Here is a 25,484-nt window from a genome sequence, read left to right on the forward strand (position 1 = left end):
ACCGGTGCCCGGCCGCCCAATATGGTGGCCCATGCCGCATGGGGTCGTCAGCCGCATCGTCAGATTGAGCTGCATGTAGGGCCAATCTGACGATGCGGGCGACGATCCCATGGGAGGACGCTCCACCCGACATAGTGGGTACATACTATCGTCTAGTGTGTACCCAGCTTTATTCTGGATTTAATATGAATTTGCATGAGTCATATAGTTTGACAATTGGTCAGACTGTGAGGTTAAAAAGATACTTTTGTAGCTTTCACACAGGTTTGAGCCAGCCCCGTAACCTGTGGAATATAAGAGTGTTCCCGTTTTAAGGGATTGTGTGACAGTGTGTGGACCTAGGCAAAAACCTAATCCTGGTCAAACTACACCACCTTGCCAAATTTGGTGGAGCTAGGTCCAAAACCCTGTCTGCGCATGAAGGACAAAGACACAGACATGCTTTCTCGCTTATTATATAGATATACAATGTATAAGTTGTAGAAGGTAATTACTTAATTAATATTCTCTGAGGGACTCGGTCTGTTGTAAAAGTATTTGTTCTTGTAGGTGCAGTAATAAAGGACACGTAGCTGTAATGCCTTTGAACTTAAAGTCATATGTATTTAGCAGCATGTCTGGTTTATTCACCTCTTTTAGTTGTGTGAATATTTTGATTGTGTTTATGGTAAAGAAGGCACGTGCTTAGTCCATGAGATTAAGGTGAGCATGATAGATTGTTTTAGATTGTGTTTTGTTGTTTATATTAAGAGCATCAGATTCATGTTATATGATACATATGCACTTATTTGCATATTCAGAACACATGTGTCACATGAAATGAAGTGCATGGGTTTTTCACTGGCACGCTGTCAAATCAAAGGTTTATTACTAATTAGGTGGTAAATTATAAATGTGCACAGCTTCGCGGGAAGCCCAGTTATCTCAAGAACTAGTCGGCACACATCTCTTGCGGTATGGTATACATGCTAATAAAGTCACTGCTATAGGTAGGAAAATTCATATAAAAGAATAAAAACCTTTTCCTATAGTGTTTTGAGTCTCTGACTAAGCCATATGAATTATGCAGGTGTAGTCTGTAATAGGATACGCGCATGATTTGCAGACCTGAACACACAATAAAATCTGTATGTTCCAAGGACTATTGTCTGAGGAATAAAACTTTTCTCTCTATCAGACTCTCCACCAATCTCTCAGACATCCAGAGCTCTCTCAGAACTATTCAAAGTTCACTTGACATGAGCTTGTGGCTCTCCAGTTGTAGTGGAACTGCAAATCCCAGCATGCAAAGCCATAGGTTCTCTGTCTATAATATGAGTAAATACTAATGAAAGTAATGGCGCACAACAATATGAGTATTGTAGGGCTACACTTTCACTTTAAAAGAACAATATCATTTTCAACCCAAAAAGGTACAGGTGCGTTTAATAAAACACAAGTATATATGTATATATAGATCCCTTTTGTTGCGTTGTTTGTGAGAGTGTGGGCAAAATCTCTCTGTTTGCGAACAGCTGTTACGGACAGCAGAGGATTTATTTATCCGTACACATCTGCTGGCGCCTGGATTACTTGTTTGTTCTGTTTGTACGTTTAATAAAATAGCCTGAGAATAAATACTGCGTACTGTAATGAGAGCAGATATTTCAGTGTAAACGCTGCACTGCGCTCTCTGGACCATGGTTGGCTGTTTTCATGACTGGACATAAACAATGATTAATGTTTAGTGCGCTGTGTGTGTATACATGCAAGCTTTTATGGACATATCTTATAGGGAGAGTTCAGTATAATATATGTCTAGCTGATAAATAATGGGTCTGACCCTTTTAAGAACATTCAGGGGTACCTATTAGATGTGTGTATGGGGACGAGCTGCCATTGTAACTGCACCGCAAATCGTCCACCTCGCAGCTGCAAACAAAAGTTAGTGAGTCTGGTGGTACCACAATATGAAAAGGCTTTAAAAAAAAAAAAATATATATATATATATATATATATTATAAGGGATCTTATAATCTACTTTACTAAAAGCCGTCGCACAGGTTTGGATATCTTTCAATAAGAAAAGGGAAGATAAACGACTAAGCCTTCCATCGTAGCCGTGACACTAGAGGAAAGCGTCGCCTAAATGTAATGTAATAGACATTAAATTATCATGTATAAATGATGGATGCTGTTGGTGACCGTTGATATCATACTGTATATACAGGCAAATGATAATGAATCACGTACAATGAATAAAATGGTTAATTAGAACAGGAGAGAATTAATTTATTAAAATTGTGCTGTAATAAAAATAGTGCTGTGAATATGACTGTCAGACCCGTGTACGTTGCACTGGTTTTCCCGTGGGGTGCTCGCCATAGGCAAATGCAAGGTTCCGTCTGCCTGGAAACCCCCCTCCCTAGCCCACACCATAACCACAATAGAAATAGTAATATAATAGATTGTTACTAGTGCTGCATGTTCTTCTCGGTATCACAGATGAAATAATTAGCACCACCTGTGGATCTTTTAAAATGTATCAGCTAGTAATAAATAACCTGTGCACCAACTAGAAGATCTGGAAAACATGCACTGTTAGAGATGCACTGCTATAGAGCCCAATATGTACATATACAGTATGTCCAAGGCAGTGCTAGGTTCTTCTGCTGCTCCTCCAGGCTCCCGGACTTGCTCCAATAGTCTGGAATGGTGCCCACATCTAAAATAAATATGTTAATCTCAGGCAGGATGGCCTACTGACGCATCTAATGGCTTACTGTGATAACTGGTCCTGTATATGCTGGAATTAATACACGCAATACACTTTGTATGACGCTTATTAAAGCTGGTTAAGTACTAATTCTGCCACCTTCATTGACAGGCCACACTCGCTCTAAAATTGAGCATTTGGAAACCCCCCTCTGGAAATCCTGCGTTTGCTACTGCTCGATGTGTAGCTCATGTATGGTGGAACCATCATTAATCAATCAGTGATTTCCAAACATGAGCCATCACTGGACCCGATGATGGTGACTGTCATCACCTCAGTATTTTTGTGTTGTCAATTAGATATAGAGCTTGAGTCACATGTGGGTCTGAATGTGGCCACACCAGGCGGTTATTTAGCATACGTCTCGGGCTGCATACCCATTTCTGCAAATGCACGCACATATCAGAGTGCTATGTATCTCCGACATTCCTCATCGGCCTCTAAATAGTCATTACTGGGTGGCAACAATGCAAACGCATTTTGTGGGTGTGTCCTGGGTGAGCAGCCAGACTTATGCACTATTTTGAGTCGCGTGCATGGAGGGCGCCAAGTTAAGACCGATCTCTTGCACCTGGCATGGGGTAGGTGTAAGTGCTGATGATAATGATGATGGCTGCTCTCGCATACGGAAGGAAGTGGGATGGAGCGATCGCATAGCTGCGTACGCATTAGGACGTGCGTATAGTAGAATTGGCATTCCGTTTGCTATCCATTCACATTCAGATTGTGGCTGCATTCAAATCTGTGTGCGACTCAGATTCAGGCCGGCAACGTGGGACAAGGGGTCTGATTCTGAGATGGACGCATCGCTGATGTTTCCGCAGTTGAGCAATTATCGGTTGTGCGTGAGTATGAGTCGCACTGCACAAGCATCAAGTTTCATTACCATCGGCAGTCGCAGTAAGGATTTAGACGCAGTGTGGTTGACAGGCAGGGAGCGTTAGTGGAAGGAAACGGGAAGTTGGCAATCAAAACGCAGGCGTGTCGTGACCATTTCGGGGGTTGTGTCTCAGCCTGCCACTACAGTCCTGTATGAGGTAAAAATGGTTCCGGAGTCTCTGTTCCCGTGGCCATGCAGACAGACGCATCTCTGGGTACACATATCGTTTAGTGTGTACCCAGCTTTAGACAGACAATACTAATCTCCCCATCCAGTCATCCCCACTTTGTGCGCTCTTATGCCAGTTTCCATCAGGTATAAATTAATGACAACATATGATATTTGTGACGATCTCTTTTTGAAAATGCATTCCACCATGGGATGCACAGGACTTCCGGGAACAGAAGTCTCTGAAAGATTCAGAGATGCGCGCAATGCCCGTCACTGCTGCTGTCCCGCACGCACTCTAGTCTTGCGCAAATATGCTAATGACTCAGCTACTGTCTTGTGCACAGCGACGCTCATCGTTGGCATCTCATTCGCTGCTTACGTACAAAAGTGGAAGCATCAGCAGCCGCACAACAATCCTCTATGCAAGCCTATGGTGTCTCACGATGAGCTTCTTCCATAAGACCCCGAGGCCTCTCCCACTGACAACAAATTTGCAGGGGCTCAACTAGGGCACGCCCAGAAAACAGTCCCGACACGCCTGTGATTCTCTTGCCACCCCCAGTTACCTTCTCCAAACACTGACTGCCTGTCACTCACTTTAGGATAAAAACCCTCTCTGCGATCGCCATCGGTAGCCAATCGCTGAGCATACACAGTGCAGCTTTGGCGCATACGCAGTAACAAAATATCTCTCCACTGTGTCCGACATCGACATTACCTTCATCTCTGAATCAGGCCCTCTGTGAGGTGGGAAAAGGTGCACAACGCGTTTCTTCACAGAATTGCGACTTCCTCATGGGATGTGGATTTTAGGACCCTGCTGTCCTAGATTCTTAGCACTTCAGCAGCAAATGATTCAGGACATTCTCTAAGTGTGTTGAAGATAAGTTATTTTTTTCCCCTCCTTGCTTGCGTTCAGCTGACGCTGCTCCTGTAAGACAAAGCATTTAAAGCAATTTAACAAGTGCCATTTAATCACATGCCCAATAAACGGAATGAAACACTTCTCTACAACCCAAGCTTTATTGCCAGGGCAGGGGCTAAGGATCCCTGAAATGAAAACATCAACTATATACTGAACATAAACTCTGCTATGAAGCTTTCCTTTAAATGAGAATTAATAAATCCCAAAACACATTCTCTTGTAAAGAAACACAAAATAATTATGTTGTACCAGTATATTTCTCGAAACAAGAATCTTTTATGAAATAAAAAAAAGTCACAATTTTTTTGAGCTAACGCAGAGTTGTTTTTTTTTTAATTTATAGGGAAATAGAAATGCAAAAAAAGCATAAAACACGCTTCAAAGGTAGCAGAAAGTTGACTGAAAACCATATGCTGCTAGTGAGCAAAGGTGTTTAGGAATGTTATAACGCTGTGGGGTCTAACTGTAGAATAAAATGAAAGCATAATACTTTATGCATGATTAGGGATGGAAGTAATGCAATTCTGCATTCTTAATATCTATAGAAGCATTTGAACCACTGTTCACAACAACCAGCTATCTTATTGAATGTTTACATTAAAGGTGCGTACACACTACACTATATGCTCCCTGAGCGATATCGTGTAGTGTGTCCCCGGCAGGCTGTGCTCAATGTCGTTCATGACATTGAGCACAGCCGCTGAACGATATCATTAACGATATCGTTCAGCGCCCGGCTCTCTCCCCCATTCCCCAACATGCAGCAACCTGACGAGATCGTCAGGTTGGCCTGCATGTCAGCCCGATGAACAATAATGACGAACGACCCACGGGAACGCGCATTGTCGTTATCATTCATCGTTTTGGGGTTAAAAATGGACGATAAAGTGGACGACTGAACGATAACAATATCGTTATCGTTCAGTCGTCCACTTTTATCGCCCAGTGTGTACGCACCTTTAGTGTTTGGAGACATTTTGTTCAAAGAGCAAAGCTGTAATCCTAAAAAGTGATGATAAAGATTTACAGCCTGTACAGATGCGTCCTCATACACTATTGCTGGAGTAGCGCCAAACAGTCCTTCTTGGCGCATCAGGTCCCACGAGACTCGGCTTGCAGAGAGTATCTTTTATGCGTCTTTTTCACCCGGATATGGGTCTTAGTCACAACTGGATGTGACGAGCTGCTCCAAGAGACTACTGTGATTACTTTAATTTGTGACTCTTTTAGATCTGTGTGCGACTGAGTCTGAATCTGTATACAAAGTGCTACGATGCAGCGGCCGCGGCTTTGCCCACGCCATGTTCTGTTGTACTCCTTATACACACTCAGTGTCGTATTCAATTTGAGGCGGAAAGTCCAAGGTCGGACTTTTCGCCATCATCGCCATTTTTTCAGGGATAAAGTATCGGGCGCATGCCATCCCCGTATTCAATTAGGATCCGTCGAAAACGGGACCCGGCGGAAAGGTAAGTATCGAAAAGTCAAGTCAATTTTCAGGAATTCATCCTGGCACCCCCCTAAACATGGGGGATCACTATCGGTACCCCCGTTTTTGCCTGCTGAAGGTACTCAGGGTTTTTAAATAGCCGCGGCAGGTGCATAAATGCGCCTGTGAAGAATAACTTTTTTTTTTTTTTTTTCGGAAAACGAACTATGGCCATCAAATTTGGGGTACATGAAAATGCGTGCAACATTTTTTAAGTCCCTAAAGTTATTTTTGAAAATTCTTCAAAAATGCACCTGCCGCAACCACCTGCATTCTAAAAAACACCTGCCACATACTTGGGAAACACCCCGGGATTGATATTTTTTATTTTTTTACCCCTAAATTAAAGTACCTTTTTTGGGGTGACCAAAGGACTTTTTTAATTTTTTTTGACACACATTACTTTCAGGGGATACTCCCAGGGGTGCAGGCTATTTTTTTAAGCCTGCACCCCTAAACCCCAATTCTGCACTTTTTTTCACCATGCATTATTACATGTTGAAAAGTTATCCCCGTTTTTTAACAAAGACTTTTCGCACCGGCTAAAAGCCTTTGAAATTGAATACGGGGATAATTGAAACAGGCGAAAATTGACGTCATCATTTTTACCTAAAATTGAATACGGCCCTAAGATGCATTTTCGGGCGACGAAGTTGTGAAAAAGACGCTCAGCGCAAGACGAGTAGCAGGAGACCTGATGGCTCACTTACCCCAGGGGTCTCTCTCTGCATGGTGCATTGAGGCTAGGTGTCAGAGGAAACACCTGTACCTTTAACTTAAACAATTTTCATTTGTTCTAGTTGCTAAGTATTCTGTCAGCAATGTGAAGCTGCACACCTAGCCTACTGCAATTCCTCAGGTCAGAGGCAATAGCAAACTCATTACTTGCAGTTGTGCAGCATGACCGAAAACTACCATGGGAGTTTCATAAATGAATGATGTAAAGGAACATTGTACACTTCCTGCTGTCACTGAGCAAGGTACGGGAGGGATGATTTCATCATGGCAGCCTGAAAGAAATAACCCCTTACAGCTAAAGCCATGTTAAAAGCTTTTAGTACACAGTAAGGATTACACCGGAATGCTCACAGAAATACGGACCCGATACTGAGCGGCACGTAATGCCGATGTTCATATAGTAGAGCGATTTTTTGCGACACCACATGCATAAAAATTTCGAAAGACTCGTATGGCGCAAGCGTTACACAGAGTCTACGAACAAAGACGCTGTATCGGTCAGGACAGATAGTAACAGATATGTATTGGAAAAGTGATAGGCGTTCCTTGGCGGTTCCTGGGCTTAGTAGTGCACGCAAAAATGTTCCGTTCAGTGGGCGTGTTATAGGAGTCTAGATAGAACAATGTAAAACCTTGCGCAAGAAATTTCTCCCAGTGTTATCAAACTGGACGTACACAATCTATAAATAACAATGAAAACTCGCGCTCCACTGAAGTTATACAATGCCATAAAACGAAATATCAGTCCATATATATGGTTGTATTGTAGTCCTCGTGGTTTACTTCATCCAATTTCTCCAATAGTGTAGTATGTTCCAATATACCAAACTTAAGGACCACCCTCAGTGAGGTATAAGATATATTATATCAAAGACTATAAAGTCGAAACGCGTTGGAGGTGTGGTGTTTCTGGATCGTTCTATCATCCTGATCTGTACCGCATGGTGAGGATATTGGGGCCCCATGTTTTCACTTTGGTTCTGGATTTAGGGAGACCTTCCTAGTAGTGAAAGTTTGTACATACAATTATTTGATTTTATTGTATTGCATTTTAAACCTATTAAATATCCGTCTAATTTATTTTTGAGTGGATTGGAAGTTTTTATATATACAAATTCCAAGAGGGGCCAAAGAAAGCACTACGAGAGTATAAAGACTTCGGTCCTGATTCAGAGGCGTTTGCTATTTGCGAGCGCTCGCTCTGAATCAGGGCAGATTTAAAAAATAAATAAAAATCCGCCTCCAGGCCGCTCACATAGCTGTGGGTGACCACCCACAGCTTGTGTGGGCGGCCTGGCGATGGTCGCGATTATCGCGACCATCGTGCTTGCGACGAGACCCTTGTGGGTAGGGTCTCGTCCACTGCAAGCCCCAGTGAACTTCCTGCAAGCCCCAGTGAACGCCTCGGTTTGTGCTGCCACCCCCCCGACCCGCCTACAAAACGGGGCGAGCTTTCAATCAACATCGACAGCCGCCCCGTTTTGCTGTGAGCCCCGTGCAGTGCCCGACCATTGACCCGCTTGCGAGCGCTATGCGCTCGCGAGCGAGTCTGAATTAGGCCCTTTGATACCTGTAAGCTTGCCATTAAATATACACCCGGAGCACGTGGTGAGCACATAAAAGAGGATGAAGATACCTTTTATATGTATGAAAATAAAGGGACGATGGAAGCATTAATGTCAGCATCAATGGTATATATCTTATACTTCAATGAGGATGATCCTTGGTTCTAACCTTCCAACAAATTATAGAGTACTCATGCTTTAGAACTTTTGGTCTGCTTTATCTTCCTAAGTTTGGTATATTGGAACATACAGTACTACACTAAGTATCTTTTTCATTTTTTATATATACGTGATGTAAATCCTGAGGATTTCAGAAAATTAACTCTGAGAAATTGGATGAAGTAGACCACGAGGACTACAATACAACCATATATATATGGACTGATATTTCTTTTTATGGTATTGTGTTATAGGAGTGTGTCAATGCGAGCGGCTGCATTCATAGCTGCACAGCCACATTCATGGGGCGCTATGTTTAGGCAGAGAAACTGCGTCTGCCATAGGGCTGGTGCAAGTTTTGATGGTGCGACCGATGGTGGTGTATAAGGACTCATCCGTTGGTATTACAACGTGCACAGACGCTGAAAGTGGGGGTCTCTGACCTTGCACGACGAGCGACCGCCATTAGAGGCTGCTGCGTGCGGCGCGGAATCGGGCCCTATGTGCCCAGTCTCCCGGAGCACAAGATACAGTGACCTCAGTATAGATGCACTGTGTATAGATGTATATCCTTTGTTTGCTGCTGAGCAGCTCTGGTGCTTAAACCAAAGCTACTCTAAGAAAAAAAGAATACATAAAAGTAGAGCTGATGTCAACTATAAAAATAAAAGCAATTTCTCAAACTGTTATATACATGGCTGGTTCTAGGCATGAGACTAGAGTAAGACATTAAATTGGGCAAAAATAGATAATGAGAAAATGCGTCAGGTGTAGATAGAGGTCTACTCAACCTGACGGGGAAAATAATGTGACAGGTAGATGAGAAATGGAAACCACTATTACCTGCTGCTCTTTGAAGAATAGCCAGCAGCTGCTCTTTTTTTTCTCTTGCGCCACCAACATTGGGTGTGTCAGTGGAATCAGTATGTAATACCGGCGGCAGGAGATCCCGACGCCGGCTAATAAGTACCCTAACCCTCCCCTCTCCCCCCCCAACCCTAACCCTCCCTTAGGGGTGCCTAACCCTAAAACCCAGGGTGGTGCCTAACCCTAAGTCCCCACCGGGGTGCCTAAACATAACTTCCCCTCCCCCCCCCCTCCCCTCGGCTAACACTAATGACGCCTCGGACTTTCCTCGTCTGGACTGCCGGCGTCAGGATTCAGATAGGCGTCTGTATTTTGTGAGAGATCATGAGTTTCACTGTTTAACACCAGAAATCTCTAGCTAGCGCCTCTGCACTGCTCGTTCTCCCTACAGTTGGACGGAGATGGAGATTGGAAGTTCCGCTAATAACAACAGACCCCTCCAGCTAGAAGCCTTTGCACTGCACGCTCTCCCTGTAGAAAAGGGGTGGGGAACCTTTTTTATGCCGAGGGCCATTTTGATATACATAACGTTATTGCAGGGCCGATCAGGCTATGCCCCCTCCATTTGACTTCACCCTTGGGCGGGGCCACAATCGCCGGTGATTACAGCAATGCCCGGAGTATCTTGAGGATGTTCCGGGGAGCTGTAAGGGCGGCGGTGTGACCATCTGAAGCTTCCTAAGGATGCTCCAGGTGGCACTGCTGCATAGATTCTGGCTGCAGGGTGCCATTCTAGGCCAGATGAGGCTAGCAGAAGAAAACTCAGAGGGCCAGACCAAATGATTCCTGAGGTTGCCCATTCCTGCCGTAGAGAGACGGAAACGAAGATCGGGAGGCGCACTCAGCACATCATTCCGGTGGCTCCCTTCGTAGGGAGACGGAGGTGAAAAGAATCGGCTATTTCATTCTGACCGCTTTATCAGCTGCCATACATTATCTGGCCTGGCACCGAGTATTTGATACTGCTTTCCAACAACATAATTGGCAAGTATATTATACGGCTTTTTTCATTAACAAAGGCTGGAACACCATAACCACATCTACATTTTAACAATATTAGAATCATAACAGTGTTCTCTTCTAATTTACACTGTGGGATTGATCATCTCAATTGATATTGGCTATTGGAACAAGAATTTAGATAGATTATTGTGCATTTACCTATACTAAGGAACTTTTTAAAGCCACAAAATCCTTCTTAACATTTCTGCTGTGGATATCTCATCTCAACTTATTTATTTATATATATATATATATATTATATATAATTATTATTATCATAAAATATTGGCATATTATATGTAGATTTTTTATGATGATTATGTTCATTTACATATGTGATGTTTATTTACATATTTTTTAGGACCACAAGTGTCAGAATACAATTTAATGTTCAATAAAAATTGTTTATTTTTTATACATATGGGCATATTTTCTTATTATTTACGTTAATTGTTTACCTCATCAGCGCTATCTATATATTTAGTTTATTAGTTCTTCTCTGACTTGCTACCATATTGGACAGCTGCGTGAGGGTTATTAATCCTGTTGTGACTTTGTTCAGCACCATTGGCTATTTTTGTTTAAACATTTACTGTTGGCATTTTGATGCCTATCTGAAGTCCCCCGACGGGCTTCTCATGTCGGGATATAGACCGGCGGCATTTAGTCCGCCGGTCTATAAACTGCATCCTGTATCGGTTTGTAGAAGTGGTGCAATGAAAGTCTTGTTACCATTTTATATAATGCCCTTATTCGGAGAGTGCCTATTTAAAAAAGGTTTTATTACCCCCATCTCTGAAGCCAATAGCTCAATAAACAAAACCAGACCTAGTGTTGTGCAAAAACGATAGTAGGGCATCATACAGGAAGGCCAAAGTGGTGCTTCTTAGAATTTGTTAACTTGTACAAGTCCTCCTTTGGCCAGCTCCCTCTATTGCTTCTAACGCAGACTAAATGTCTGCAGCAGCACTGCAAGTGTTAGCTCTCTGTACTCTGGCAGAGAATGTGTTAACCCTTGGTGAGGTGCACTACAAAAGCAAGGAGTATAGTACTAAGCTACAGTGTCTTCCAGGTGCACTGCAAATGTAAAAAGTATATATATATATATATGTGTGTGTATGTATATATATATATATATATATGTATAAATAATCGTATACAATTTATTTTTATTCTAATTAGACAGCAGTACAACACAAAGAACAGTAACAGTGCATAGCATAGTGGAGCTGGTATGGTGTGTGCGGTGTTTAACTTATTAGAATAATGATTATTTTTTTTATATATATTTAAACTAGAGTGAACCTTAAAGTTCTGGTGGTCTAGTTGGTATCTGAATCCCTTCTGGGATTATTGGTCCCCTGTCCTTCTGTTATCCCAGGATGAAGCACAGATCTCTCACCACCAGCTGACACCTGCAAGAGAGCAGCCGCCGGGGGGTCTGGTAATGACGTTTCTTGAGTGTGAATTAACTCTGGAGAGGCAGGGTAGACAGGAATTCCCAGCGAGCTCATTGCCACACCGGAGCACAGTACTGGTTGGTGGAGTGAGCTCATTCGGTCATACCTCCTCACAATCAGAAAATGCATTTATTAGCCTTTAATGTTATTGCTGCTGTTTTTTTTTATTGCACAAATTTATGTAACTACATAATCACTTGTCACGACGTCTAATTTCCAAGATACTAATATTCAAAATTTCTGCCACCACTAAGAGTATTTCAGGACTGACTACTCCAACTAGGATAGCCTTTAGTTCTCCCCTGGTTTACAGTTACAACCCAGTTATTATAATAATAATAACCTATAACATATCTATGTAGCATGAAAAAGTAGTTTAAACAAACAAATTCAATAAGATTTAACAGAAATCAGTCTACCTAAATTTTTATATTAGAGAGAGAAATGCTTAACATATTAAATAATTAATGAAAAGGACACAGTCTTTAAGCAAGTAGATTTTCTATAAAATAAAATTGAGGAAGAAAGAAAACAGCTTCACTTACATTAGATAGAAATTTGAATCTGCGTTGTGGACAGACACAAAAGTTCCAGGAACAATCTCCATGTGGAATGGACTGTCAAGATTGAACTTTGATTTTAGTTTGTCATTGTATGCTCACAATGGGCTGTAACAGTCCCTCTTCCTCCTCCTGGATGTCTATGTTAATGGTAATTAGCTCATCCAGCTATACTATATTTCTTTGGTGGGGAGAAGTTTTGATATTTTGGGATCTGAGTTACCATCTTCAAAGAGGTTATTAAAGTAAATACCAGGTCAGGATGCAGGCTTCAAACCCAAGTTTTACAATCGCTCATAAACTGGTATCTTGTCCTGGATCTATACCTGTTGTTTAAAAAACTTTCTGGGCCCAAATAGGTCACAGGACAAAGACCATAAAATGTTGTAGATAAATAATTATTGTGCATCTGGGTCACACAGGATAGGTAACCTGTAGGGCACCAGGCATGATAAGCACAGGACATATATTTAATAGGGGTGTTGTACGGGATGCTGGTGCTCGGGATTCTGACAGGGTTAGGATACCGACACCTGTCAGTAGGTATCCTAACCCTACTCCCAACCCTCCCCCTTAGTGCATAACCCAAACCCTCCCCCTAGTGCCTAAACCTCCCATAACCCAACTACTTACCTTCAGGATGCCGGCGCCGGGATTCTGACAGGTGTCAGGATTCTGGCATCGGTATTCTAAGCGCCAGCATCCCCTTTTGCTGGGATATTGACCATATCCCTTTGATACACACATCAAGGATATAGGGAATCTAATAACTCATGATTGATTCAGCAGATAATCATGACAACTTGTACACATGTTTGTTTGTTACTATATATACATTTCGCTGTTATGTGAACCATCTTGAATTTAGGTGTAGCGGTCTTTTGATGGATGCCTGGCTCAGTTCATATTTTTTCCTACTAGAAAAGATGCAAAAACTTTGACTTCATTTCTACAATGTACAGCTAAACTAATTAACTACATTTATACAATAAGACTCTATTAAAAATGTTCTTGAAATTTCACACCTCTTGGCAAACTCTTTACTTGATTATTGCAGGATTGACAACATAAATTAAGAAAGTCACTTTTAACGTCTGACTACTAATTTTTTGGATCTTGTCCTCAATTCCAGTATTTCTATTTTCTCCTAAAATAGTATTTCTATATTTCTTCAGTGAGTCATCAGAGTTAGGGATCACTGGGGCTGTCTTTATTTCATTTCTCTACATAGTATATATTGTTTTATGTTTATATACTCCATGTCCTCCTTGTCACGCCTGTCTCAGGAGCATCTCCTACTGAGGTTCGGGGTTGAGGAATAAATCGGAGGCGAGAGGCCTGGATGTACGACCTCATCCACAAGTATCGGATTTTGGTGAGACCTGGCCAAAGGCACGGAGTCTAACCTGCTGGGAGGTGTTCACCAGTGACCCCTCCAAGCGGGATATGGGTTTAAGATGCACCCTGCAAGCAGGTCGCGGCCCTTTGGTCAGGTAGCCTATACAGGTGGGAAATGGAGAGCGATAACACCAATAAGGCCAAAGCGAGTGTACTTCTGAAAGAAGCACTAGCGAGGATTTTGAACTATTATGATGTACTGAGTAAGTGGGCAAGGTATCAGACGCACCGCTGGCACAGGAGAGTGACACTGTGGTTGTACTCAGGGAATGTACAGAGTACACAGGCAAGGTATCCAGACGCACCACTGGCACAGGAAAGTGACTAGAAATGTCTCGAGAGTAGAACTGTAAGGGAACCTGGAACGAACTGACGGCAAGCAAACACTAGTAGTAACGATGTTGTACAGGCAATTTCCTGTTGTCCAGAGCCCAGTAATATACCCCAAGGTAGCAGTCATTGGAGGACAGCGCCAGCTGACAACAACCATGCTACCATTGGACGAAGGGTCAGTCAGGTGATGAAGACTGTCATGACTGCGCCCATGACGGCAACCTCGGTAGCCAAGTCACGGAGCAGCACATGGATGTCGAAGGGCACCTAAGGCATAATCCTCAGCACGTCACTCGCTGCCGCACCTGACGTCTGACCACACAGAAAGTCAGGGGAAGTCAGCGCTGTGGTAAGTAACGGCCGATCCGTTGCCGAAGGCTGACACTTCTATTTTTGTGCTTTTCCTTATTAAGGATTGGGCTAATAGTATCTCATTAAAAGTATAGACTAATACTTGTGCGTTTTCGTATCTTTGAGCTTATAGTATTTAAATATCATAACCCTCAATACATAATCGGGGAAGTCGGTGCTGTGGTGAGTAACGGCCGATTCTAGGCCGAAGCCCGACAGTATAGCCCCCCCCTTTCAGGGTGGACTCCGGACACCCACAAGGCTTATCAGGAAATCTTTTGTGAAAAGCTCGAACATGTTGAGGAGCATGGATGTCAGAGGCCTTAATCCATGCTCGTTCTTCAGGTCCGTATCCTTTCCAATCAATAAGATACTGAAAGCAATTAGATCGATGTTGAGAATCAAGGATTCTCTCAATCTCAAACTCGACACCCTGTTGAGTTTGCACTTGTGACGTTTTAGGTGAAGAATGTTGAAATTGATTAAAAATCAAAGGACGTAACAGAGATTTGGAAGGTATAGGAGATCTTCAGCTGGGGTGCAAGTTCTAGTATATACACCACAGGGTTTATTACCTTGAGAATGCGGTATGGTCCAATGAAGCGTGGGGTGAACTTCTTGCTTGATTCTTTTAAACAAATGTTCTTACATGATAACCATACCCTATCTCCGACTCTCAGAAGGGGAACCACAAGAAGTTTCTTATCAGCAAATTTTTTGTAACTACTTGAGGCTTCAATGAATAATGAATATTTTTTAAGTTCGCAAATGAGTCTACGAAGTTACTTATGGCTGGAACTTCCATTAACGGTAATTCTTGAAAATGGATGTCTACCATAGACTGCAAAAAATGGAGTGGAATCAGAAGAAGAATGATACCTGAAGTTATGCGAAAACTCCGCCCAAGGTAAAAGATCGAGCCAGTCATCCTGTGAAGAGGATACAAAAAGGCTGATAAATGTTTCCAGCTCTTCATTTACCCTCTCTGTTTGACCATTTATTTGTGGGTGGTAGGCGGAAGAGAACTTTAACTTAATTCCACAGGACGCACACAGTGCTCTCCAAAACTTGGCTACGAATTGTACCCCTTGATCGGATACTATCTCTTTGGGCAAACCATGTAGCCTGAAGTTGTCCAGGATGAATATCTTTGCCAATTTGGAGCAGAAGGACAACCGACTAGGGGAATAAAATGGGCCATCTTTGAGAATCGATCAACAACCACCCAAATGGTGTTATGTCCTTTGGTAATTCTGAAATAAAATGCATAGAGAGGTGTGTCCATGGAGCAACTGGAATAGGCAAAGGACGTAATGAGCCCACAACTTTATTGTGAGTGACTTTATGCTGAGCACACTTGACACAGGACAAGATGAACTCTCGAACGTCTTTCTTCATGGTAGGCCACCAGTAAGATCGCTGCAAAAATTTGTAAGTCTTAAGAATGCCTGAATGTCCATTAAAATGGGAAGCATGGGCCCATGTCAATAAGCTTTTACGCAGTTGTGAAGCAACAAGGATTTTGCCTGGTGGGGGAGACAGGAGTTGAGTGGGAGCAAAGACGAGAGGGTCCTGGATTGGGCGAACTTGAGAGGGATCCTCTTGTGCAGATAGAAAAGACTGAGACAGGACATCAGCTTTCTTGTTCAGGACTCCAGGGTGGAACTGAAGCTCAAACCTAGAGAAGAAGAGGGACCAACGAGCTTGTCTGGCGTTTAATCGATGAGCTGTCTGCAGGTATACCAAATGTTTATGATCTGTAACAATGATGACATGGAATCTTGCACCCTCTAAAGGGTGTCACCACTCTTCCAATGCCAAGCGCATAGCAAGTAACGCCTTGTCACCAATGGCATAATTTTTCTCAGCCGGAGAAAATTTTCGTGAGAAGTACCCACATGGGTGAGTCTTCCCACCCTCACCGAAGGGTCATCAACTTCCAGAATGAAGGGCTTTTTAAGTTGTGGTTGGCGAAGGATTGGTGCTGTGGAGAATGCTGTTTTTAGATTTTGAAATGCCATTGCTGTCGAAGGGGGCCAACGGGAAGGATTGGCTCCCTTCTTGGTGAGAGCTGTGATGGGAGCAAATAGTTTGGAGAAGTTTGATATAAATGGTCTATAATAATTAGAAAACCCTAAGAATCTCTGGGTAGCTTTCAGGGAGTTAGGTTGAGGCCAGTCCCGGATGACACTCAGTTTGTCTAGATCCATCTGTAGAGAATCTTCAGAGATGATGTGCCCCAGAAATGGCACGGAGGATTGCTCGAAGAGACATTTGGAAATCTTTCCATACAGACAGTGTTCACGAAGATGGGATAAAACCTCTCGTACATGAAATTGGTGCGGCTGCATATCCTTGGAAAAAAATAAAATTTTGTCTAGATAGACCACAACGAACTTGTAAAGGACGTCCCTGAAATTTTATTCACGTAACCTTGGAACACCGCTGCTGCGTTACATAACCCAAATTGCATTACCAATTATTCAAAGTGGCCATCACAGGTGTTGAATGCAGTTATCCACTCATCCCCCGCCTTGATGCGGATCAAGTTGTAGACCCCGCAAAGTTAAAATTTTGTGAAAAAGAGAGCTCCACGAACCTTGTCGAAAATTTCCGAAATGAGTGGCAGCGGGTATCTGTTCTTGAAAGTAATTAGATTGAGTCAACGGTAATCTATGCAGGGTCTGAGTCCCCTGTCCTTCTAACAAAGAAGAAAACAGCCCCAGCAGGAGAAGAGGATGGTCTCATAAACCCTTTGGCTAGGTTTTCTTTAATGTAGTCGGACATGGCTGCTGTTTCCAGAACTAAAAGTGGGTAAATTCAGCCACGAGGTAGCATTTTCCCAGGAATGAGATCAATGCAACAGTTCCCAAGAATGATGAGGAGGTAATTTATCTGCATCCTGTTCATTAAAAACGTCAGCAAAATCATGATATGGTTCCGGCAGACGGGCATATAGGAGGACTTTCAATTGATCAGGATTAGGAGGCTTAAAAGCAGGTCTGGTAGAAACTTGATGGATACATACAGGAAGTAAACGGGACAGACATTGATGAACACAGTCCAGACCGCAAGCAAGGATTTGCATATTAGACCTAAAACTAGTTTGTAGGAGGTTTTAGGTAGGACTAAGAGTTCTAACATTTCTTGATGGAGGCATCCTACTCGAAGGGACACCGGGTGGGTAACAAAAGAAATGGAATCTCCCAGAATGACGTTGCCATCCACCCACCTATAGGGTGAGCTTGCTGGGTAGGGGAGTGACTGGTATACCCAGAGTACGTGCCACGGATTCTGAAATAAAATTTCCGGCGGCTCCGGAATCCACCAAGGCTTTCAACACTTTTGTCCTCGACTAGTAGGAAAGGTACACACCGATAACAGACTAACCATTAAATGGGATGGCTTGATCACTACCCCCAACTGGTCGCTCCCAGAACCAGTTAGGGTCTCGCATTACCTGCAAGAAGAGGACAATTCTTGAGAACGTGGTCCGGAGCTGCACAGTAGAGGCAGAGCTTGTTCTTGAACCGACGGGTTCACTGGGCCGTGGTTAGCCAGGATTTATTAACCTGCATAGGTTCTTCTTTACTCATTGCTGGAGAAGTGGAACGTGAATCTAATAACAACCGATCCCTAAAACGATCCTCTCGTCCTCTACTAGCCAATCGTTCTCTATGGTGCAAGTCCATCTTAATGCACAGAGAGATTACTTCGGAGAAGGACTCCTCTTTCATCTTTTCTGAAAGACCATGTAAAAAGGCAGCCTTGAGGGCCTCTTCGTTCCATTTTAATTCAGAAGAACTTGTTTGAAATTGGACCTCGTACTGTCCCACGTTACGGGTCCCTTGTCGGACTCGAAGGAGATCAGAAGAAGCCGAAGCAGTGCGGCCCGGCTCGTCAAAGATTCTCTTGAAAGAGGAAATAAATTTCTCATAGTTAGACATTAGAGGATCTGCTCATTCCCATAATGGGGAGACCCAATCCAAAGCGGTTCCAGTCAGCAGTGAAATAATATAAGCCACTTTTGATCTAGGCATCGGGAAATTCTGCGGCAGGCGTTCAAACTGAATCTCACATTGGTTGATGAAACCGTGGCAACGTCTTGGACTTCCATCAAAGCTTCAGGGGATGTGAACTGAAGACGAAACTTCTATGTCACTGGAAATGGAGGATGGACTGGAGGATTCGAAGGAGCAGACACGGTGGGGGGAGGAAGTAACGTGGCCAAGGTTGATTGGATGGAAAGTAGTTGCCCGGAGAGCTCTTGTACATATTGAGTCACTTGATGTTGCACTGCCTCCTGATTATCCATGCGAGAGGCGAGATCTTGCAATGCCTCTGCAGCCTTGGATCCTGAAGCTTCCATTAAGCCTGTACAAACTATCACGCCTGTCTCAGGAGGATCTCCTACTGAGGAGTTGAAAGCTGAGGTCCGGTTTTGAGGAAGAAATCGGAGGCGAGGGGCCTGGATGTACAACCTCCTCATCCACAAGTATCGGATGTTGGCGAGGCCTGACCAAAGGCGCGGAGTCTAACCTGCTGGAAGGTGTTCACCAGTGACCCCTCCAAGCGGGATATGGGTTTAAGCTGCACCCAGCAAGCAGGCCGCGGCCCTATGGTCAGGTATCCGAAACAGGTGGGAAATGGAAAGAAGCACTAGCGAGGATTCTGAACTATGATGTTGTACCGAGTACACAGGCAAGGTATCAGATGCACCGCTGGCACAGGAGAGTGACACTGTGGTTGTACTCAGAGGATGTACAGAGTACGCAGGCAAGGTATCATAACCCTGAATACATAATCTGATTTTTGTATATGAGAAGTCCAACAATGAGCTCCCAATTCACCCTCCTACTCCCATTAAAAGATCCAAAATGTTGGTTCCCTGCAGCCTCTTCCGTCTTATAGATTTACCTTTCAAATCAAACATAATTGCTTAAAAAGGAGCACAGCATTGCTAAAGTAGAAGGCACTGCATTTTATTTATATACTAACATTGATTTATATAGTGCCAGCATGCAGTACAACTGGGAACAAACGCAGCAGAATAACAACAAATACCTGAGAATTAATAGATATACAAAGAGAAAAAAGAACCCTTCTTGCAGGCTAAAAATGCGTAGGATTGTGCACTTGTATATCGTTATAAATGTTCTCTTATTGGCTTTTGTTATCTTCTTCAAGTTCTATTTTTGTTTATACTCAATCAATTGAACTGTAAATGGCAAAACGCGTAAAGAGCAGCTACAATGTACTCTAGAGATATTCTCTGCGTGCTTACATTTTCTTTTACTGTTGATGGTAATAGTGTAACAACATTTTATTTCTTTTTCTTAGTATACGTTTTCTTTTAATTGTTTCATTGTATTTCTTAATCCGCTTGGTTATATGCACCTTCCAGGCACAATGGGTTTATTGCACAGCATGTAGTATGATGCTACACATTCTGCTTTAGACTCCCTGCTTATGGATGAGTAATACTGCCAGCAGCAGTGTTATTGGAGAAATGATTGCGGGTTCACACAAAGCAGATCTTTACTGTATTTGTGAAAATGCAGATTTTATTGTAGCCAGTTTTTGTTTGTTTACTCTTAACTCTTTTGCGTCTAGTTTTTGTTCCCTTATGCTTGGAGAGATGTATTTATTTATCCTATGACACATCCATCCACACTGAAACAGAATATTGGGAGTCTCTGGGGCACTGGTCGGGGAACAGGGGTAAATGACCCCAAATGGGGTAAAAATTAAATTCCTGGGGGTAATGGACGGACAGCCGGGCATGCATATTAATCGTTGCATGCCCGGCTGTCCGTCCACTACCCCCAAGAATGGAGGTCACTGGCGCCGGGTGCGGCGCCAGTGTTCTCCAGCCCGGCGCCGCAAGGAGGCTGTGAGCCGGACGCCCGCTGAGATGTTATTACCAGCTGGCGCCCGGCTCCTTCCCTGCAGTGCCGCGTTAGCCGGAGGCTGGAGTTCTCTTCTGAACTCCAGCTTCCGGCTCTCCCCATGCGCACTATGGGAGAGACGTCATGACGTTTCTCCCATAGTTCAGAGGAGCAGCCGGGCGGACAGCATAGCGGTGGATGCAGGAGCGGGGATTAAGGTAAGTGTTTTTGTTTTTTTTTCTTTGTACAAGCGGCACTACAGGGGCATTATATGGGGGCACTGCTACAGGGGCATTATATGGGGCACTGCTATGGGGCATAACTATGGGGGCACTGCTACGAGGGCAGTATATGGGGGCTCTACTACAGGGACACTATATGGGGCACTACTACGGGGGCACTGCTACAGGGCATTATATGGGGGCTCTACTATAGGGGCACTACTACAGGGGCATTATATAGGGGCACTGCTACAGGGGCATTAAATAGGGACTACTACAGAGGCCCTATATGGGGGCACTACTACAGGGGCCCTATATGGGGGCCCTCAATGGGGGCACTACTACAGGGACCCTATATGGGGGCACTACTACAGGGGCCTAACTATGGGGGCACTACTACAGCGCCCCTATATGGGGGCACTACTACAGGGGCCTAACTATGGGGGCACTACTACAGGGACCTAACTATGGGGGCACTACTGCAGGGGCCTAACTATGGGGGCACTACTGCAGAGGCCTAACTATGGGGGCACTACTGTAGAGGCCTAACTATGGGGGTACTACTACAGGGGCCTAACTATGGGGGCACTACTACAGGGGCCTAACTATGGGGGCACTACTACAGGGGCCTAACTATGGGGGCACTACTACAGGGGCCTAACTTTGGGGGCACTACTATATGATTTTCTTCCCTTCAAATCAAGGGGGTAACGTCGGCGTATCTTAATATATTTTGGGGGGTTCATGAGGAACGAGAAAAATTGCAGAGTTGCACTTTTTTGCATGCAAATGAGTCAATTGGTTGTGGGTGTGTTTAAATGTTCTGTTTAATATAATAAGTGCCTAGGTAGCTTAAAAGATGTCCGGTTGAGAGTAATGGATATGAGCCAACCACTGACAACACAAGGGGGTAAATTTACTAAAGCGAGAGTTTTTAGAAGTGGAGATGTTGCCCATTGCAACCAATTAGATTCTACTTAACATTTAACTAGCACCTCCTAGAATAGTGATTTTCAACCTTTTTCAACTCGCAACACACCAAACAAGTTTTTAAAATTTCTAAGGCACATCATCTGTCCCTCACAGGAAAAAAAACAGACACATTGGCCCCTACGTGAAAAAACACTCAGACATTGGCCCCCACAGAAAAACAAACACACACATTGCCCCCTACAGAAAAAAAAAACACAATGGCCCCCACAGAACAAAAACAAACACATTGTGCCCCACAGATAAAAAATAAAACACAATGGCCAAACAGAACAAAATATGAAACAAAATGGTCCCCACAGCAAGAAAACAAACAATCACATTTGAAGGCCCCCACAAAAAAAAATAAAAAAAATAACCACACTGTTGTCCCTGTCCTTTGCCTCATCGGCTGGGGTAGCTCAGTCACACTCAGTGACTGAGTACACAGTGCAGAGCTGGGAGTAGCGTGCAGGCAGGCGTGCAACCAGGGCCGGCCCGACCATTACGCCGGGTACGGGGCCGCGTAGAGCGCCACAGTGAGGAGGGCGCCGTCGCTGCTGCTGTGCCACAGCCCTGACAGTGAGGGGACGCGATGGAGCAGCAGACAGGCGCCGGGTCCTAGCCGGGGGCAGGTAATGGCGTCGGATAGATACTTATCAGTAAACATACCCCCTGAGTTATCTGATCATGTGATCAGACCATGTGACAGATCTCATATTATATACAGTGTCCCCGGGTCCTGCAGCTGCAGCAGCATAGTTTTGTGGGCTGCTGTCAAGTTCATCACAACAGAGAAGTGTAAGGTAAGAAGCTGATAGGAATGTGGGACATGTGGAGCGCCCACTGCTATGGAGGGTGCACGGCACAGGGGGACATGTTGGGAACGCGCAGATGGGGGACAAATGCTTGTAGCATATGGGGCACACAAAGGGGCATGTCAGGGAGTCTCTAGGCATTTGGGGAGCATGCTGCTGTGGGGGGCTTGTCACAAATGCTGGGGGCATTTGTGACACGGGGGCATGTGGGGAGCATGCTGCTGGAGGGTGGCAGATGATGGGAGCATTTAAAGCACAAAGAGGGGAACACACTGATGTGTAGGGGGCATGTCATAGACTTTTGGGGCGTAGGGAAAATTATACTGGGGCAGACGCTGGGGCATTTGGAGCATGGAGGCATATGTGGAGCATACAACTGGGGGCATTTTGGGAATAGGGGGGAATGTGGGGAAGTTGCTGCTGGGGAGACAGACAGACGCTGGGGGAGTTTGTGTCACGGGGCATTTGGGGAAAAAGAATCGGCTGTGGAATGAGCATGTCTAAGACGCTGGGGGCATTTGTGGCATAGGGGGACATGTGAGGAGGATGCTGCTGTGGTTATTTTGGGGCACAAAGTGGGGCATGTCACAGACATTTGGGGCACAGGGGGGCATGTGGTTAACATGCTGCTGGGGGGCATATGGGAGCATTTTGGGCACTGGGAGGCATAATGCAAATGCTCTTCTGGGGGGAGGCAGATGCAGGAGTTATTTATGGCATACAGGTGGGAAATACTTGGCTGTGGAGGGGGCATGTCAGGGGGGGGCCATGTGGGTCAGACAGAATTTTGAGGGAAAATCTGGTGGGAAGGTGGACTATGCATGCTAGGGAGAAAGTGGTCAGCTTGACGTAATTGATGGTCTAGGTAGGGCTGTATGTCCAAAAAGCTTCTTGCAAACCACCTCTACTCACCATCCACTGTCTTCACATATGCACTCACCAACCATTTCACCCACCATGTATACTACCACAGTTTACTCAACTGGAGCCTCCACCTTCTGTGTGGCTTTATATGTAGCCTGCCAGTATGTGTGTTTGTTTTTTTTCATGTGAAGCCTGTGTGTTTTAGTTTTTAAGTCCTGTGGGGGCCAGTGTTTTTATTTTTTTTCTATCTGCCAATATAGGCCAATGTGTTTTTTTTTTTTTTTTTTCCCATATGAAGCTTATGTGTTTTATTATTTTCCTGTGGGGTGCCTATGTGTTTGTTTGTTTTTTTTTCCTATCGGGCCAATGTGATTTATTTATTTTTTTCCCCATGTGAAGCTTATGTGTTTTATTATTTTCCTGTGGGGTGCCTATGTGTTTGTTTTTGTTTTTTTTCCTATCGGGCCAATGTGTTTGTTTTTTTTTTCCCCATGTGAAGCTTATGTGTTTTATTATTTTCCTGTGGGGTGCCTATGTGTTTGTTTTTTTTTTTTTACTATCGGGCCAATGTGATTTATTTTTTTCCTGCTGGGGCCAATGTATTTGTTTTTTTTCGTGTCGGGGGCCATTGTGTTTTGTTTATTTTTTATTAAGGAGTCTGTACGTTCTGATGCATAATGGGACACTTTTGAAAAGGGAGCCCAAATGTATATTACTATTACACCTAGAACTAGATTATTACAGACTACACAACTACAACTATTTATACAGGTTATGCATGCCAAGAGTTCAGTTCCAGGCCCAAATTTAAATTAAATGCGATCAGAACATATATATATGACGGTTTATTCCAACAAGGGGCACTCAAATTTTTTTTTGGTTACCAAAAAAAAATAAGCTTGGGCCGGCCCTGCGTGCAACGCAGCGTGCGTGACCTATGTCACACCAACCGCGTCTCCATAGGTCAGGGCCTGGGTGCGTCTGAGCCTCCCTGAAGAGTCCAGCACTGCCCAGGCCAGCAGTACAAGTAAAGTCAGCTCTGACCTCGCGGGACACTTAACAACCACTCGCGGCATACTAGTGTGCCACGGCACAGTGGTTGAAAAATGTTGTTCTAGAAGATAATAGCTAGAGTCTGATTGGTTGCTATGGGGAACATCTCCACTTCTAAAAACTCTCACTTTAGTAAATTTACCCCCAGGGAGTGTATAACAGTGGAGTAGTTTTCCATATTCAAAAAGCCTCTGACATTTGGTAAACCTGGAATATGTCATCTCCACCACTTGTGGATCATTAACACATCGCCTCCCACTAAACCACTATTTACCAACATTGTTCCTTTTGTGACACTTCCATATTAAAATTTGAATGTTGACGACCTATCTGTGTCAAAATACAGTTGAACAGCAGAGTTTACCCCCTAACCAGCCCAAAAAGACAGTACATTAAAAACAAATAGAAAGTTATTTTAGACATCTGCCGAAATGGTAGTTACTGATGGTCGGCATGGACTCTGACTCGTCCCACCTGTGTCAGTGATGTCATGGGCCATCTGTGTGGAGTTTGTATGTTCTCCCCAAGTTTGCGTGGGGTTCCTCAAGGTGCTCCGGTTTCCTCCCACATTCCGAAAACATACTTCTTTTTTTTTTTCTGCAATTTATGTTTATTCGTGGCCAACACAAAACAAAACTGACATGTCATCCAAAAACAGACTTCTGACAAAAATGTAACCCTTAAGTGCATTTGTGTCAATGTGATGGGGAAAATATAGATCGTAAGCTCCTTTGGGGGCAGGTTGGAATGTGAAGGATTGAAATAATCACTGTAAAGTGCTGCGGAATATGTCTGCGCTATATAAACAACTGTTGATCAATAAATATCAAATCGGAGGAGAAAAAAATGGGATGCTGAAGGGAGAGGGGTGGAAATGAGTGAAAATAAAAACCCAGACAGCGCCAGAACAACAGCCATAATTCATAAGAACTTATTCATAAGTTATTTTTGCATCCAGTAGATATCACACACAGTGTGCTGGTTTCAGATATAAATTTTAATTCTGTGTCTTCCCAGT

General features: G+C 43.8%; 1 protein-coding gene across 1 annotated transcript in view; it reads left to right on the forward strand.

Moving 5' to 3' along the window:
- The window catches only part of MRE11 (MRE11 double strand break repair nuclease), a 266,838-nt gene that overhangs the window by 117,844 nt on the left and 123,510 nt on the right, over positions 1–25,484 (forward strand). The window lies entirely within an intron of this gene.

Source organism: Taudactylus pleione, unplaced genomic scaffold (assembly GCF_031769625.1).
Source record: "Taudactylus pleione unplaced genomic scaffold, aTauple2 ptg000667l, whole genome shotgun sequence".
Lineage (NCBI taxonomy): Eukaryota > Metazoa > Chordata > Amphibia > Anura > Myobatrachidae > Taudactylus > Taudactylus pleione.